The sequence below is a fragment of the Oncorhynchus keta genome, chromosome 35 (assembly GCF_023373465.1).
Source record: "Oncorhynchus keta strain PuntledgeMale-10-30-2019 chromosome 35, Oket_V2, whole genome shotgun sequence".
NCBI lineage: Eukaryota > Metazoa > Chordata > Actinopteri > Salmoniformes > Salmonidae > Oncorhynchus > Oncorhynchus keta.
In genome coordinates, this window is record NC_068455.1 from 61079398 (window position 1) to 61098493 (window position 19096).

At 41.9% G+C, this 19096-nt stretch overlaps 1 protein-coding gene across 22 annotated transcripts in view; it reads right to left on the minus strand.

Moving 5' to 3' along the window:
* Positions 1-19096, minus strand: part of LOC118368770 (receptor-type tyrosine-protein phosphatase delta-like) — a 597123-nt gene that overhangs the window by 197646 nt on the left and 380381 nt on the right. For 5 of the 22 annotated variants that reach the window (XM_052497219.1, XM_052497220.1, XM_052497218.1 and 2 more), the window contains exon 1: positions 8431-8791. The exons of the other annotated variants lie outside the window; for them this stretch is intronic. The gene's annotated coding sequence lies outside the window, so the exon portion shown is untranslated. Of the gene's footprint in view, positions 1-8430; positions 8792-19096 lie in introns of those variants that run through there. 22 annotated transcript variants of the gene reach the window in all.

Genomic DNA, 19096 nt, shown 5'->3' on the forward strand with positions numbered 1-19096 from the left:
GCAAGAGAGAAACCAACAGAGAATATAGACTGGAGAATACGCCTTCTATTCCAAATCACTTTTTGTTCCCCTCATGCAGCAGAAACACATTTTAAAACTGTCATACTTTAATTGAAATTCCATCACTTTTGTGGCTGCTATTGTGGAATAATTTGATAAAGCGCTGTGACATGAATGCACATAGCAGGGTGTGACTTCCATTTCTCCTGCCTTTTATTCCCCCGTTCAGTCCGTTATTTAAATGAACCCCTGTTCTGTTCTGGCCCAAAATTACAGATAAGAGAAAAGGAGATGATAACAAGGGCATAAAGACACCACCATTTTGGGTGAAACCTGGAAACGTGTCATATTAAGCTTACGTCTACCCAGATACTAAGACATGTATCGAAGGGAAACATCATATTAGCAACCAGAACAGATAAACTGTTTCTTTACATTTGTTTCCATTAGTTTCCAGTTGGTACTTGCTAACTGCTAACGATTGGCAGCGACGAGCATTCTGTCGAGCCAAAATGGAGGTCAGAATCCCATCCCTTTTCCATGCAGTGCTACTACAGACCCCAATTCAAAGCCATAGCAGTAGCCGCCCACCTATCTCCTCACAACTGGCTACAGACATGTGGCATATCTGTTGAAACCTAAACCGCCACTGAAGAACAGCTGCAGAGAGAGGCAGTCGTGGGGCATTCCCTCCCATTTGTGGCACGTGGGGGGTCGCCTGATCGCCCCTATAACTTTAAGTCTACATCCTCCCCCATGAAACCAGAGGGAGAGACAGAGGAGAGGATAGAGAGGGTAAAATTGATTTGCTTGGTAATACTACTTAAAAGTCTAAAGAAGTGTCTTTAATGGTCTAATAATAGCTGAAGGATATGTGCGTGGGTAGGTGAGGTGAGGGTGTGTGTGTGTGTGTGTGTGGTGTGTGTGTGTGTGTGTGTGTGTGTGTGTGTGTGTGTGTGTGTGTGTGTGTGTGTGTGTGTGTGTGTGTGTGTAAGCGAGGCGTGTACATGCGTGCCTGTGTGATGTCAGTGTGATGTCAGTGTCCGTCACCTTGTCAAGTCTTCATTTTGACAGGGTGATGGAGGCATACACACATCCGCACGCACACACGCACACACACACACACACACACACACACACACACACACACACACACACACACACACACACACACACACACACACACACACACACACACACACACACACACAAGTTTGGACACACCTACTCATTACAGGGTTTTTACTGTTTTCTTCATTGTAGAATAATAGTGAAGACATCAAAACTATGAAACATTTGTTTTAAAGTTTCTTCAAGTGCAATCGCAAAAACCATCAAGCACTATGATGAAATTGGCTCTCATGAGGACCGCCACAGGAAAGTAAGACCCAGAGTTACCTCTGCTGCAGAGGAAAGTTCATTAGAGTTAACTGCACCTCAGATTACAGCCCAAATAAATTATTCACAGAGTTCAAGAAACAGACATATCTCAACATCAACTTGAGGAGGAGACTGCATGAATCAGGTCTTCATGGTCAAACTACTACAAAGAAATCACTTCTAAAGGAAACCAATAAGACGAAGAAACTTGCTTGGGCCATGAAACACAAGCAATGGATGTGAAAATGTTAGATTTTTGGTTCCAACCGCCGTGTCTTTGTGAGAAGCAGAGTAGGTCAACGGATTATTTCTGCATGTGTGGTTCCCACCGTGAAGCATGGAGGAGGTGTGATGGTGCTTTGCTGGTGACACTGTCTGTGATTTATTTAGAATTCAAGGCACACTTAACCAGCATGGCTACCACAGTGACAAACCATCCAATCTGGTTTGCCCTTAGTGGAACTATCAGGACATTGACCGAAAACACACCTCCAGGCTGTGTAAGGGCTACTTGACCAAGAAGGAGAGTGATGGACTGCTGAATCAGATGACCTGGCCTCAACCCAATTGAGATGGTTTGGGATGAATTGGATCACAGAGTGAAGGAAAAGCAGCCAACAAGTGTTCAGCATATGTGGGAACTGCTTCAAGACTGTTGGAAAAGTATTCCTCATGAAGCTGGTTGAGAGAATGGAATGCCAACAGAGTGCAAAGCTCTCATCAAGGCAAAGGGTGGCTAATTTGAAGAACTTCAAATATAAAATATATTTTGATTTGTTTTACCACTTTTTTTTTGGTTATGACATGATTCCATATGTGTTATTTTATAGTTTTGATGTCCACTAGACAATTGTGTGGGGGGTCATTTGGGCCTGCTGGTACAAATAAGGTAGATTCCACCAGATGATTACAGGGAAAGACACGTCGATGGGATGATTGTTAGCAGGCCTTTTGGCACTCTGTGGCCTTCTCTCTCCAACCAGGTTGGCGCCCCATAATTGCAGCCTGTGTTTATGTATCCTTTTTACAATGTAAGTGTTGATTTTTCATTCAACAGCTCATAATGGAAGGCCACAGCCTTGGATTGCATTCGATGAGCAGTGCTCACAGACACACAGGCACACACACACCAAACACAAGCACACACACCAAACATTTATGTATTTATTTTGACTTCCCCTTCTGAAATAGGATGGTGAGTCATAGCCAATTAGATTTGGTGGGAACAATAGCAGTGTAAAACGAGAGCCCGATTCTTTGAGAGGGTACTTGGTTTTGTCTCATTCAGAGACTGAATGCTGAGTTTATACCATCTCAAGATGTTTCAATTATATTAGCTAAGTCCCTCTGCTTGGTTCACACTATGTAGGCCTAAGCCTTTAGACCACAGTGGAACATATTAAAGGCTAAGCATATTTCAAAAAGTCACTGGAAACTTGATAAACATCTTCACCTGTACACCTGGAGCGCGGATCATGATGCTAACTGGTGTAAACTCCAATAACATTTGGCTATTTTCAGAATGTGGTTGCCACAATAGCAACATTTTACTAATGATGTGATACCAGGCCAAGAACCACAATACCGAGAAGTATCGCGACACCACAGGGTATCTGAGTGACTCAGTACAAAATCAATGGGGACCCAGTGTCATGCTACTTGGTAATTGTAGATTCTCCCTGACTGTCTAGTTTTATTTTGGTGATTGTTACTTCTGAAAAAGATGATCTTCTTTAAAAAAAGATATATATATATAACAATGAAAACATTTTACCATCACATTTTTGGGGGAGTGGCGGCTACTATTAACAGAGGGGAAACACTGCACTTTTTACTGTATAATAGAAAAGGATAATGCATATTTGCTCTTATCCAAAGGCCTACCTGTGATTGGGCAGGAGGAATGTAGTAAGGGATATAAATGCATAATGATTAAAGTTTTCATTGTGACAGTAAGGGGGAAAAACCACTAGGTCTTTATGAAACCATCCTACACACTCCCTCCCTCCCTCACACGCACACACACTTACTCCCTCTTCCACACACATCCTCTCTGTCTCTCAAACACACACACTCACACCACCAGTAGCGGTGCAGCAGTAACATCACTGGGGAAGCAAAGCCAGGAAAAAAATGCCACAACCTGTGTGTTGTGAAAATTGTGTTGTTTGCTTTATAACCTGTTAATTCATATTTATTTTACCTTTATTTAACTAGGCAAGTAAGTTAAGAACAAATTCTTATTTTCAATGATGGCCTAGGAACAGTGGGTTAACTACCTGTTCAGGGGCAGAATGACAGACCTTGTCAGCTCGGGGGCTTGAACTTGCAACCTTTCGGTTACTAGTCAAACACTCTAACCACTAGACTACCCTGCCACCCCTGCCTTGGCATTGTGATATGTAGGCCTAAGGCCGAGACAATAAGAAGACACAGTGGCAGAATGAATTCAACCACGTTTTGTCTGTCAATGACTCTTGGTTTTTGATGAGATGTGATTGGTGAGTGTCCAAATGCGCCAGGACCATTCAATGTTGAGCTTGTTCAGTTTAGCTCAAGGCTGATTGGCTATTATTTTAAACTTTTTTTGAATCAAAGGTTGCTAAATGCTCACTTGCTTCCCTTGCATTCAATGCTACAGGCAGCAACAATATCATACTCTTTTTAACCAGACAGCATCAGATTGTAAGGACCGACGCCAGAGATGAGAAGCAGGTACGGGGAGTTGAACATTTCATCGGTAACAGACAGGACAGGACAGGAACAGCGTCAGCACACAGGTATACAAAGACAAGCGCATGCTATGAGTGGGTGCTGCTATGGTGACCAGTGAGCTGAGATAAGGCGGGGCTTTACCTAGCAGAGACTTGTAGATAACCTGTAGCCAGTGGGTTTGGCGACGTGTATGAAGCGAGGGCCAACCAACGAGAGCGTACAGGTCGCAATGGTGGGTAGTGTATGGGGTTTTGGTGACAAAATGGATGGCTCTGTGATAGACTGCATCCAGTTTGTTGAGTAGAGTGTTGGAGGTTATTTTATATATGACATCACCGAAGTCGAGGATCGGTAGGATGGTCAGTTTTACGAGGGTCTGTTTGGCAGCATGAGTGAAGAATGCTTTGTTGCGATATAGGAAGCCGATTCTAGATTTAATTTTGGATTGGAGATGCTTACTGTGAGTCTGGAAGGAGAGTTTACAGTCTAACCAGGCACCCAGGTATTTGTAGTTGTCCACGTATTCTAAGTCAGAGCCGTCCAGAGTAGTGATGCTGGACTGGCGAGCAGGTGCGGGCGGCGATCGATTGAAAAGCATGCATTTAGTTTTACTTGCGTTTAAGAGCAGTTGGAGGCCACGGAAGGAGAGTTGTATGGCATTGAAGCTCGTCTGGAGGTTAGTTAACACAGTGTCCAAGGAGGGCTACACATACAGAGACAGAGGGGCGCTGTTTCGCTCACTCGGATTCTTTCTCCGGTGAGATACTTTCAGCCTCTTGCGAATTGAAGGGAAATTATGAAACACAGAGAGACGAAAGATAAATGATTTCATATCTATTTTAGTTTTTTTCTTGGTAAATCTTGTTGAATACACACCACTCTCTTTCTCTCTCTCTCCCTCACACACAGACACACCAAAAAGAATTTAAGGAACACCAGAAAAATATATGTTTTTGCATAGAATTACAGTGATTAGCCTTTTGCATCCTACCTTTGAAGCATCTCTTTAAGTAGGCTATCTATCCTTTTTCCGTTTTCCCTGTGCATAGCCAAGGGGTGCCATGTTGTAAGCTAGCTAGCCAGTGGCAGTGCCACTCAAAGGCTGCATAGTCAGACTGGCTTGCTTGTTCTTACAGGCGAAATGAAAAGACATCTACGTATCCACTTTGCTGGCGCTGCGAGCCACTCCAATAATTAAACAAATGTAACAACAGAAACATCATCACTACCTTCACACCCCAGCTCGCAATTACGGCTAAATAATATTGTAAAAGTGATGGAGATGCGGTTAAATAACGGACGGAGAGAAACAGTGGAGTAGGCTAAGAACCAACTTGATCTGAAAATGTGGTCGGAGGGTGTGACGCAATTGCGAAGCCTCCTGAGGCACGCAGAGGCCAAATTGAGCTCCGTACCGCATCTTCGTGCGCCGCTCAAATGTTGCAACGATGCAGAGGGCTCCGTATAGCTCTGCATTGACATGATTGGTTGACGGTAGGTGGGAGTGGGAGGTCCTGTACAAACACAAACTCACTTCTTTCACAACAGCTCTGCTCATCCATTCTGAGCCGCTCGGCGAAGGGCACAAAGTATGAATTCCGTGACTTCTGCAGATGCCAAATCGCCGTAAATGCTGCACGGCCAATGCAGCGCCTTTCATGGCTGGTTAGGGGCTGCTCCCAGCTGTCACACGTAGTCTTGGATGAAGCACTCATAACTCAGTGGGTGATACACTCTGTGTCTGCACACTTTTAGTTTTTTTCTGATCTACACGATTCACATGGATGACCTATTTTGAGATGAAACTGTGAATATCGCTGAAAGGTGCAGAGTCTGCATCCCTGGAGAATAGAACATTCTAGCCAGGTGAGTGTACAAAAAAAACATGTCCTGGGGGGGAACGGGAACGAACAAAAATGCTCTGACTCCCCACAAAGGGAATCCATTAACCCTTTGGCAGCAGGCTCTTCTCGTGTCAGCGGCCTGTGTACTGTATCATCATCTTCAGTCCCAGCACGAAACACACACTGCAAATTAACTAAACGCCTCACTTTCATCGATACACAATACAGTCTTCCCCTGCAGCACTGAGTCATAGAAACTTGGTTTGTTATATGACAAAACGGTTCTTCAAACACAGCCATAAATTGTTTCAAAGGACCTCACAAGGAAAGCAGCCAAGGACAGAGGCAGACAAGGTGGTTGCTTCAACCCTGCTTTCAAAACAGCAAAACTCATCTCTCACAAGAGCTCTCTTTGGGTTGAACAACTCAAATCAACTAGGCTATTCCATGTAAACGTATATTTGTTGAGTCTCCTCTTTTGAGGGAGCCTGTCGTAATGGCGAAATTAGAAAGCGAACAAGTAGCGATGGGCGCTAATTGCTGTGTGTCAAAATTGGGCGAGTGCTAATTGTTGGAGCTGGAAACTGTAAAACATAGAAGACAGGATTGGTGCTTGGGTGAGCTCTCTGAAAGTGCTTACTGCCTACAAACTGCATGGAGATTGCTCAATCACACAGCTGCTCACGTAAAGAGACGTGCGCACAAACACACACGCACACACTCATACGCACACACACAATTACAAAGCACTTACGAGACATTTTCAACACCTCACTACCCCAACCTCTCTTAATGGGATTTTATTTCACTCAGAGCAACAAACTCAACACAACCCAAAACTGAGCTATAACGCAGCCGAACGGGCATGGACTGTAGAATAACCAAATGCCAAGTCATTTGCATGTACTGTTTCATACATGCACATACTCTTTTACTCTGCCTAGAAAAGTCTCAAACACAGAAAATGTAATAAAATTATATACTGCATTAAAAAAAAGCAATTAAACCAACATGTGATGACTTTGTTTAAAATATAAGAATATAATTTATCAAAAAAGATCAGCAGTAGACCAGCACACAGCATTGCAACCGTATTATTCTCAAAATAAATGTTGTCTACAACAACCATGATAGACTTGTATGATCACAACAGGAGCTTAACAACATGGAACATCTCTTGAGGGGCATTGGTAAGGCAAAGGGGAGAGAATGTAGCCTGTCTTCCTCTGGCATCACTGGCCATCTGAACCCCATTGGCCATTCTCTGCTCTGCATTCCGATGTCTTACTGTCGAGTAGAGTATGCTATGAAGGCCCCTAGCGGCTAAACTTGCTCAGCGAGCACAGGTGTTGTTCGCAAGTTTTATTGGAAAAATTGTCATGGAAAAAAAGGTTCGCTTTCACCTGATTTAGTGACAGGCGTTTTCGCCTTTATTTGTGTGCCCTTTTCAACGCCTATAAACCCAGGGATACAGTTCGCCCTGTCCGACAGTTAAGTTAGGACCGTTAGGAAACAAAAATGTGTTCCAAAAATAGGCGACAACATAGATAAGACACGCGTCTCTTCCAAGTGCGAGGAATGCGGCTTTAAATCATGATGGCAGACTCCACAAAAATCGCTGTTTTCCAATCAAACTGTGATATCACTATCGTAATCTTAAAAGAGGACCATCGATTAATCGGAAAATAAAAATATGAGAAGCAAATAAAATACTTTATGAATGTTTTATGAGCCCGATCATCTATCTATTTATGAGCCCGATAATTGGTATTATTCTACCATAGGACTACACAATACGATAATTGGTATTATTCCACCATAGGACTACACAATACGATAATTGGTATTATTCTACCATAGGACTACACAATACGATAATTGGTATTATTCTACCATAGGACTACACAATACGATAATTGGTATTATTCTACCATAGGACTACACAATACGATCATTGGTATTATTCTACCATAGGACTACACAATAAATTAACTGTATTTCCGTAGCCTTCTGCTGTAGAATTTACATGATCATACAGTAAACGAATACCCAGATCCTCAAAATCGTCTAGTCTACTGGAATAATCATAAACATAATAACTAAAATACCTATTGTTATCCTGTTCTAAATGTGTATGTATATTGAGTAATTTAATTCAATGGGACGCTCTCGTCCTTCACAAAAAAAGGCACTGATCTATCAGTCAATTCCATCTCAATTAACTGCAGTCTTCCTTTCCACTCTACAGGCCTACATAATAAAAACAACAAACTAATCGATAAGAATAACTCACGAAATGCCTAAACGCAGACATAGTTTGGTGCTCCAATATATTTGACAATAAACAAATACAACAAATCAATCGCTTCTCAACACGCACCACACTATTTCAAAGACTTGTGGCGACGACTTCAATCCGCTCACACTGTGCGTGAGAAGTCATACATCCACAAATTCGCCAATTTGAATGGTCATTTCCATAGAAGCTTACCTTATCATATTTTCATTCAGTCTTTGAACTCGGTCTCCAGTTGTATAAGAATAGTCGCGAATTACATCCAGAATGATAGCAGTATTAGATAAATAATCCGTCTGTACTTCTATATACGCTTCGCTTCCAGTCTGTCCGCTCTTATTTCGCCTCTTTTCCTTGACTTTGCTTTTTTACTCTTTAAATGAATCTTCCTCAAAGCAAGAGGCAAACCACAACAGCGAGCGTATGGACCAGAACGTCCAGCGATGAAAACGTGGTATATTTCCCGTCGTTGTGCGCGTTAGGTATTCATTATTCTATGTGTCGAGACTGTAGTTCTGTGTTTGCCGTGCAGCAGGGACTCGTTCTCTCTTGCCGACACTCATACACAGACTGCCCCTACTCAGGCACAGAAACGGAGAGGGGATGGAACGGTGACGTCACTCAACAGGAACAACTAACTCCCCGGGATCAACTTTCTCCCCTTCAGTCGACCAAAGTAATGCTGACGTTTGGACACCATGACACTTAACAGTTTTGAGGGAAACATTTGTCTGGCGTGGTAAAATAATCGGTCAATGGTTTTCAGACGGTGAAAATGTGTGAATTGAAGAAGAAATGTGTGTGTGTGCATGGGAGGGAGAGAGAGAGGAGATAGAGTATGACATTTTAAATGTATTTCTTATTTTGGAACTTCTGTGAGTATAATGTTTACTGTTAAATGTTATTGTTAATTTCACGTTTGTTTATTATCTACTTCACTTGCTTTGGCAATGTTAACATAGAACCCTTTAATTGAGAGAGAGAGAAAAAGAGAGAGAGAAAAAGAGAGAGAGCGAGAAAAATAGACTTTTGGCCATTTAGATTTAATTCATGGGCTTAGTTTTATCTGAGGAATTCCACCATTTACTTACACAAGCCACATGTAGTTAAAACATGTTCGAGTGGAATATTAACAATTCATTACCGATGACAATGTTTTTGCCCTTGAAGAAACAATAATGTAATCACTAATGATTGTTTTAACAATGTAAGAAGCACTACTCATAATATATTTACTACTACTACTACTACTACTACTACTAATGCTACTGCTCCTTCTGCTACTACTACTACTAATGCTCCTTCTGCTACTACTACTACTACTACTACTACTACTACTACTACTATTAATGCTACTGCTCCTTCTGCTACTACTACTACTAATGCTCCTTCTGCTGCTACTACTACTACTACTACTACTACTACTACTATTAATGCTACTGCTCCTTCTGCTATTACTACTACTACTACTACGTCTACTACTAATACTACTACTAATGCTATTGCTCCTTCTGCTACTACTACTACTACTACTACTACTACTTCTACTACTACTTATACTACTAATGCTACTGCTACTTCTACTACTACTACTACTTCTACTACTAATGCTACTGCTACTACTACTAGTACCACTACTACTACTGCTACTTCTACTACTACTTCTACTACTACTTCTACTACTAATGCTACTGCTACTACTACTACTACTACTGCTACTACTACTACTTCTACTACTAATGCTACTGCTCCTTCTACTACTTCTACTACTACCACTACTACTACTACTACTACTACTGCTACTTCTACTACTACTTCTACTACTACTTCTACTACTGCTACTTCTACTTGTACTAATGACACAATGTGTTATTCATCTCTACACTTTTTAATAAGCCAGTATTATCGACTGAGGCAAACATATCATTGTGCATTGTATTCTTCAGTTCACCAAGCCATAACAAAGTCAAGTGTATGCCGGGACCTTATTTAGAGGATGAAAAACAATGTCCTGGGGCGACGAATGAGTGAGGGTGTTTGGAGAAAACTTGCTTTTGTGGCAGGGACCCAAAGCTTCTGATGAACAACTTCGCCCGCAGGCACAAACATCTCGCATCTAACAATGGTAACATTGAGAGAGCCACCTCACTCAGTGTACCAGTGTCCCAGCCAACTCTCTGTCTCTCTATCTCTCTCCCCTCTCTCTCGGTCTCTCTCTCTCACTCCCCATTACATGTATCTGATTGAGTAATGTTGATTTATCCACACAAATAATATTGAGTCACACTTTCGGGCAAAATTGGATATAGGGGCGTGTTGCTGAATATATATTTTATAGGTTAAATAAAATAGGCGGTTTTATAACAATGAACAATATGGGCACACTTGAGAAATATGTCATTTCAAATAACTTTTGATTTAGCAATTATCCAGTTCTGACTATGTGAAAATGACAGGTTTGTTGAGACAGTGATGTTCAGTTGTGCCTACAAAAGCAATGTTGTAAAATTATTTGAATGTCATTGAAATGATTGTTTGAAAAACTCACGATTCAACCAGAGCCAAAGCCACAATTAAATGATTTGTCCTTGACATGTTTTGGTGGGTTTAAGCCTACATAATATGATATACAGTGTATGCATGCATATACCTAAAGTATGTAACGTGAAAATGTCGACATTTGAAAAGTTGTTGACATTTCTTGTAATGTACAGCTTAAACATAGTGACTAGACATGCTCAGACACATTACAGTACAAGCTATAACAGAAATACAATATGGCCGCAATACGACTAGCTACTGTTTTCAAGCCTGTTCTCTCTTTGAATATAATTGGATGAGACTAGTTATTAGATTTACAACCCCATGCTACGTCTAACCTTGTGGTTTTTATGTTCTTGGGCCAATAACAAGAATCTTGGCACAGTTATGAGAGTGTAATACATCAGGCTATTGTTGATAAATGTGGGCAAGGGTGGGATTTCTTTGGAGCACTCATTACCTATAATGGGTGAACTTTGTCATGTGACGAGTCCACGAACCAACTGTCCAATAAGATGGATTCAAGACAAAGGCAATCCAGATGCTTGGCTATGATACAGTGTTTCTCTGCTTTTGCATGAGATAAGTCGAGTTTGTTCCCTATTATGCCTGGCAATGTAGTGATCTTATACATTCCTACGGTGACGCCACATCTGGAACAGATGGTGAATATCATAAGATGTACACTGTTACAAGGAGATTAGCATGAACTCAATAGAGTGCCAATAGGCATTATTCTGATGCTCTATATACGTCATGTTTACTCATCTACACAAACAAAAGTGTGTACATACAAAAGTACGAGGACACGTGCTCGTCGAACATCTCATTCCAAAATCATGGGCATTGATATGGAGTTGCCCCCCCCCTTTGCTGCAATAACAGCCTCCACTCGTCTGCTTCCATTCGGCCACAAGAGCATTAGTGAGGTTGTGCACTGGTGTTGGGCGATTAGGCCTGGCTAGCTGTCGGAGGTCCAATTCATCCCAAAGGTGTTTGATGGGGTTGAGGTCAGGGCTTTGTGCAGGCCAGTCAAGTTATTTCACACCAATCTCGACAAACCATTTCAGTATGGACCTTGCTTTGTACAAGGGGGCATTGTCATGCTGAAACAGAAAAGGGCCTTCTCATAAACTGTCGCCACATAGTTGGAAGCACAGAATGTTCTAGAATGTCATTGTATGCAATAGCATTAAGATTTCCCTTCACTGGAACTAAGGGGCCTGAACTATGAAAAACAGCCCCAGACCAGTATTCCTCCTCCACCGAAATGTACCATTGGCACTATGCATTGGGGCAGGTAGCATTCTCCTGGCATCCGCCAAACCCAGATTCGTCTGTCGGACTGCCAGATGGTGAAGTGTGATTCATCACTCCGGAGAGTCCAATGGTGGTAAGCTTTACACCACTCCAGCTGACGCTTGGCATTGCATATGGTGATCTTAGGCTTGTGTGCGGCTACTCGGCCATGGAAACCCATTTCATGAAGCTCCTGACGAACAGTTCTTGTGCCAGAGGCAGTTTGGAACTTGGTGGTGAGTGTTGCAACTGAGGACAGACAATTTGTACGTGCTACGTGCTTCAGCACTCAACATTGCAGTATATAAAGTGGGAAACCCTCCACACACAATGGCAGGGTTCCCCAACTGGCAGCCCACGGGTGAATTTATTTAGTGCCCCAAGTTTCAAAAAACACAACATACTGTAAAAACATCAGCGATTCAGCTCCAAGTGATTTTAATTGTGGAAATCTGTTCCAAAGTATTCCCGCAAATCACAGAGCGATATATGTGATCGTATACAAATGTAAGTTAAGGTTTGAAATGATTATGTTTCAGTCAAATATTATATCTGTTTGGGCTTCTTGTGGTCAATTTGCATTATACAAATTATTAGTAATTATGTTCCGGCCCCCTGAACATCTGCTCAAGAAAAAATTGTCCCGCGGCTGAATCTAGTTGATGATTTCTCCACTATGGGGTCCCCACATACTGTATGATAACGAAAACATTACCAATGCTAATGATATGTAAATGTCGCTAATTATGTCAAGAATCACAGAGTGCTCTCAGAAACCGCATATTGGCTGAGGGTAATACATATATTATACCGGCTGTGTATTATACACAAACAACAACAACAAACACCCTCACTGTGGTACAGTAAACCTCTGGAGACTTTGACTAATCCCAAAAACACTGATGAGCTTTTTAATATCAGAAATTATGGGAGGTGGTGAATTCCCCTTTGACATGTGTTATTGGATACACCATCAAGTCCTATAATGCAAATTGGTGCCATTGATTATTTGTGCTCATATTGAAGTGAAGGTAAGGCTGATCTGAACTGATAGACAAATTGATTTTTGTCACACAGAAAATATTGTTTTGTTGATTTGATCAATCCAAATGACATCATCCATATTGACAACACTTTACAATAAGGTGTCCTTTCAAGGGATTGCAAAGGGTTTATTTAAGTGATAATACCCGAGAAGCAGGTGTTTGGAGGATATTGCAATGGGTGTTTTTAGGCCCGAGACAAACCCACAAGGCTGCATTCTGAGCCCTCTCCTGTACTCCCTGTTCACCCACGACTGTGTGGCCACGCACGCCTCCAACTCAATCATCAGGTTTGCGGACGACACAACAGTGGTAGGCTTGATTACCAACAACGACGAGACGGCCTACGGGGAGGAGGTGAGGGCCCTCAGAGTGTGGTGTCAGGAAAATAACCTCACACTCAACGTTAACAAAACTAAGGAGATGATTGTGGACTTCAGGAAACAGCAGAGGGAACACCCCCCTATCCACATCGATGGAACAGTAGTGGAGAGGGTAGTAAGTTTTAAGTTCCTCGGCGTACACATCACAGACAAACTGAATTGATCCACCCACACAGACAGCATTGTGAAGAAGGCGCAGCAGCGCCTCTTCAACCTCAGGAGGCTGAAGAAATTCGGCTTGTCACCAAAAGCACTCACAAGCCTCTACAGATGCACAATCGAGAGCATCCTGGCGGGCTGTATCACCGCCTGGTACGGCAACTGCTCCGCCCACAACCGTAAGGCTCTCCAGAGGGTAGTGAGGTCTGCACAACGCATCACCGCGGGCAAACTACCTGCCCTCCAGGACACCTACACCACCCGATGTAACAGGAAGGCCATAAAGATCATCAAGGACAACAACCATCCGAGCCACTGCCTGTTCACCCCGCTATCATCCAGAAGGCGAGGTCAGTACAGGTGCATCAAAGCTGGGACCGAAAATCAGACTGAAAAACAGCTTCTATCTCAAGGCCATCAGACTGTTAAACAGCCACCACTAACATTGAGTGGCTGCTGCCAACACACTCCAGCCACTTTAACTAGGCTACGCTGGGGCGGCAGCGTAGCCTAGTGGTTAGAGCGTTGGACTAGTAACCGGAAGGTTGCGAGTTCAAACCCCCCAGCTGACAAGGTACAAATCTGTCGTTCTGCTCCTGAACAGTTAACCCACTGTTCCCAGGCCGTCATTGAAAATAAGAATATGTTCTTAACTGACTTGCCTGGTTAAATAAAGGTAAAAAAATACATAAATAAATAAATAATAAAAAATAAAAAAATAATGGGAATTGATGGGAATTGATGTCAAATATATCACTAGCCACTTTAAACAATGCTACTTAATATAATGTTTACATACCCTACATTATTCATCTCATATGCATACGTGTCACTTCAATCACTTCAAACTGAAACTGGAATGACAGCAAACTAGCTGCATTTCGTGTTTTTCTATTGATATTTTTTCGTATACAGTGCATTCGGAAAGTATTCAGACCCCTTGACTTTTTCCACATCACAGCCTTATTCTAAAATGCATTACATTGTTTCCTCCCCGCATCAATCTACCCACAGTACCCCACAATAACGAAGTAAAAATTGATTTTTCGAAATATCACATTTACATAAGTATTCACCCTTTACTCAGTACTTTGTTGAAGCACCTTTGGCAGCTATTACAGCATCGAGTCTTCTTGGGTATGACACTACACCCTTAACACATCTGTATTTGCAGAGTTTCTGCCATTCTTCTCTGCATATCCTCTCAAGCTCTGTCATCTTGGAGGGGGAGCATCGCTGCACAGATATTTGTAGGTCTCTCCAGAGATGTTTGATCGGGTTCAAGTCCGGGCTCTGGCTTGGACACTTATGGACATTCAGAGACTTGTCCTGAAGCCACTCCAGCGTTGTTTGGCAGTGTGCTTAGGGTCATTGTCCTGTTGGAAGGTGAACTTTCGCCCCAGGTCCTGAACAGATTTTCATTAAGGATCTCTCTGTACTTTGTTCAGTTTATCTTTCCCTTGATCCTGACTAGTCTCCCAGTCCCTGCAGCTGTAAAACATCCCCACAGTATGATGCTACCACCACCATACTTCAACATAGGGATGGTTCAATCTTGGTTTCTTCAGATAAGATAATCTTGTTTCCCATGGTCTGAGAGTCCTTTCTGTGCCTTTTGGCAAATTCCAAGTGGTCTGTCGTGCCTTTTACTGAGGAGTTGCTTCCGTCTGGCCACTCTACCATAAATGCCTGATTAGTGGAGTGCTGCAGAGATGGTTGTCCTTCTGTAAGGTTCTCCCATCTTCACAGAGGAACTCTGGAGCTCTGTCAGAGTGACCATCTGGTTCTTGGTCACCTCCCTGACCAAGGCCCTTCTCCCCCGATTGCTCAGTTTGGCCTGGCAGCCAGCTCTAGGAAGAGTCTTGGTAGTTCCAAACTTCATCCATTTAAGAATAATGGAGGCCACCATGTTCTTGGGGACCTTCGATGAGGCAGAAATGTTTTAGCACCCTTCCCCAGATCTGACCTTATATAGACAGGTGTGTACCTTTCCAAATTATTTACCACAGGTGAACTCCAATCAAGTTGTAGAAACATCCCAGTGATGAACAATGGATACAGGATTCACCCGAGGTCAATTTTGAGTCTCATAGCAAAGGGTCTGAATACTTATGTAAATAAGGTATTTCTGTTTTTATATTTTATATATTTGCAAAAAAATCAAAAAACGTGTTTTAAATCCATTTTAGAATAAGGCTGTAATGTAACAAAATGTGGAATAAGGGAAGGTGCCGGAATCATTTCCGAATGCACTGTACAGCCATAAAAAGTATGCTGATTCATGATTTCGACTGGCTGATGAAAGCTGCGAGCCTGTCTGTCTCGCCCCGACTCCGAGACGTTCATTTCCATAGGACAGTTGGAGATCAATTTTCAAAATTAAAACATTGTTGGAAATGTCAGAGAGACAAGACAGCAGGGTTATTACAAATCTTCAGTGTTGAAAACCAAATGTTAGTCTAAAAGAAATGGGAGATAACGTCTAGGTGCTTTTTACAGTGTAGATCTAGTATCTAAATTGCCTTGCTGAGCTGTGGATTGCAGTGGAATGCGCAGTCAGACGGAACAGGGTAAATATACACTACAGTTCAAAAGTTTGGGTTCACATAGAAATGTCCTCGTTTTTAAAGGAAAAGCACAGCTTTTTGGGGGGTTAAAATAACATCAAATTTATCAGAAATACAGTGTAAATATTGTTAATGTTGTAAATGACTATTATAGCTGGAAACAGCTGATTTTTAATGAATATCTACAGAGGCCCATTATCAGCAACCATCACTCCTGTGTTCCAATGGCAAGTTGTGTTAGCTAATCCAAGTTATCAATTTAAATTGCTAATTGATCATTAGAAAACACTTTTGCAATTATGTTAGCACAGCTGAAAACTGTTGTTCTGATGAAAGAATCAATAAAACTGGCCTTCTTTAGACTAGTTGATTATCTGAAGCATCAGCATTTGTGGGTTAAATTACAGGCTCAAAATGTCCAGAAACAAATAACTTTCACCTGAAACTCATCAGTCTATTATTTTTCAGAGAAATGAAGGCTATTCCATGCGAGGAATTGCCAAGAAACTGAAGATCTCGTACAACTCTGTGTACTACTCCCTTCACAGAACAGCACAAACTGTCTCTAACCAGAATTGAAAGAGGAGTGAGAGGCCCCGGTGCACAACTGAGAAAGAAGACAAGTACATTAGTGTCTAGTTTGAGAAACAGACACCTGACAAGTCCTCAACTGGCAGCTTCATTAAATAGTACCTGCAAAACAGCAGTCTCAATTGAACCCACAAATGCCAATGCTCCACTAGTCTAAATAAAACCAGCTTTATATATTTTTTAATCACGACAACAGTTTTCAGTTGTACTAACATAGTTGCAAAAGAGTTTTCAAATGATCAATTAGCCTTTTAAAATTATAAACTTGGATTAGCTAACACAACGTGCCAATGGAACACAGGAGTGATGGTTGCTGATAATGGGCCTCTGTACACCTATGTAGATATTCCATAAAAAAATCTGCAATAGTCATTTACAACACTAACAATGTCTACACTATATTTCTGATTAATTTGATGTTATTTTAATGGACAATAAAAGTGTGCTTAAAAAAAGGACATTTCTAATTGACTCCAAACTTTTGAATGGTAGTGTACATTTCAGCGTCATAGAGTTAGCCGGTGGTAACTTGTGGAATAGGCACTGGCTGGAATGTGGTTTTAACCAATCACAATCCAGGATTAGACACACCCCTTGTATAAACATAATTTATAGACAGTCAAGTATCATACATGAACAGCTATAGCTCATTGGTTGAAACGGAGTTATTGTCGATTTGGTGCTTGCAAAATAATGGGTCTGCTGACAGTGAGGATAGAATGTACTCAAGGACAGCCACTTTATCAGAGGGTACAAGTCAATCTGGGGCTTGCATGGCACCAGCCTCTTACCACAGCTGTCTCTCTCAAAGCCATGAACCAGACTATATGACAGCTGTTATGTCGCAAATCAATGTATCGATTCTCCTTTACTGGGGTAGTGTTAATCTCAGCAAGAATCATAAAGATCCTATTAAATTAATTAGTATTCTAATTCCTAATTCAACGGCGAGATAAACTACCTTTTAAAGCTCCACTTTGTTGTTGTGTGTCAGTTCAGTTAGATGTAGAGTTAAAAGAGCTACCGAGCAATACAATCAAGGATTTCCCACGAAGTCCAACCCGCACATACTGATTTTATTAGTATTAAGTTTGGCCATTTAATCAGGCTTTGGATCAATTCAACATGTACAGTATGAATGAATTGCCCATTATTTTTAGAGTAGAATTTCCAGTGATTTACCTGAATTGGTTGAGTTAAAATGGATTGACTCCAACCCCAGATTATGTACAGTATGTCTACACAGGGAGTTCTAACAGGCTTCATAGAATGAGACCTTGGAGAAAATAATATCCAATACTTGTATTTTATTTGATCCTTATACATAAGGTACAGACCAGGCCTGTGTATCCTTGCCAAGGTGCTGTGCCTTTGTAGATGAGCCGACGTCGCGTCATTACTCTCTGTTTGTGCATCTCGGGACAACACTGTTCATAACCTAGGGGTGAAGCGACAGACTCTCATCCAATTACTGAGTCAATCTTCCCTCGCCGCAATGCGCCGTTAAAACCCTCACCATTCCGATCAAGTGAACCAGTCATTGTACAATTAATTTCACCCCCATCAAACTATCGTCTCTCACTCTTCAGATAACAATCTCCTAAGCGGATATATCTAATCTGACATGTCGAGACGACGGACGAGATTTACTTGTTAATGGCCACTGGCCAAATCAAATCACAATTATTTGTCACATGCTTCGTATACAACAGGTGTAAACTAACAGTGAAATGCTTACTGGGTCCATCACAACAATACAGAGTTAAAGATAAAGACAAAAAAGTGACGAGGCGACAGGATAGATAATAGACAGTAGAGGCAGCGCATGTCGTGAGTGTGCAAGTGTGGGTTTGTGTATTTTAATTTCTGTGTGTGTGAGTATGAGTGTGTGTGTGTGTGTGTGTTGGGGTGTCAGTGTAAGTACGTGTGAGTGTGTGGGTAGAGTCCAGTGTGTGTGTGTTGGGGTGTCAGTGTAAGTATGTGTGAGTGTGTGGGTAGAGTCCAGTGTGTGTGTGTTGGGGTGTCAGTGTAAGTATGTGTGAGTGTGTGGGTAGAGTCCAGTGTGTGTGTGTGTGTGTGTGTGTTGGGGTGTCAGTGTAAGTATGTGTGAGTGTGTGGGTAGAGTCCAGTGTGTGTGTGTTGGGGTGTCAGTGTAAGTACGTGTGAGTGTGTGGGTAGAGTCCAGTGTGTGTGTGTTGGGGTGTCAGTGTAAGTACGTGTGAGTGTGTGGGTAGAGTCCAGTGTGTGTGTGTGTGTGTTGGGGTGTCAGTGTAAGTAC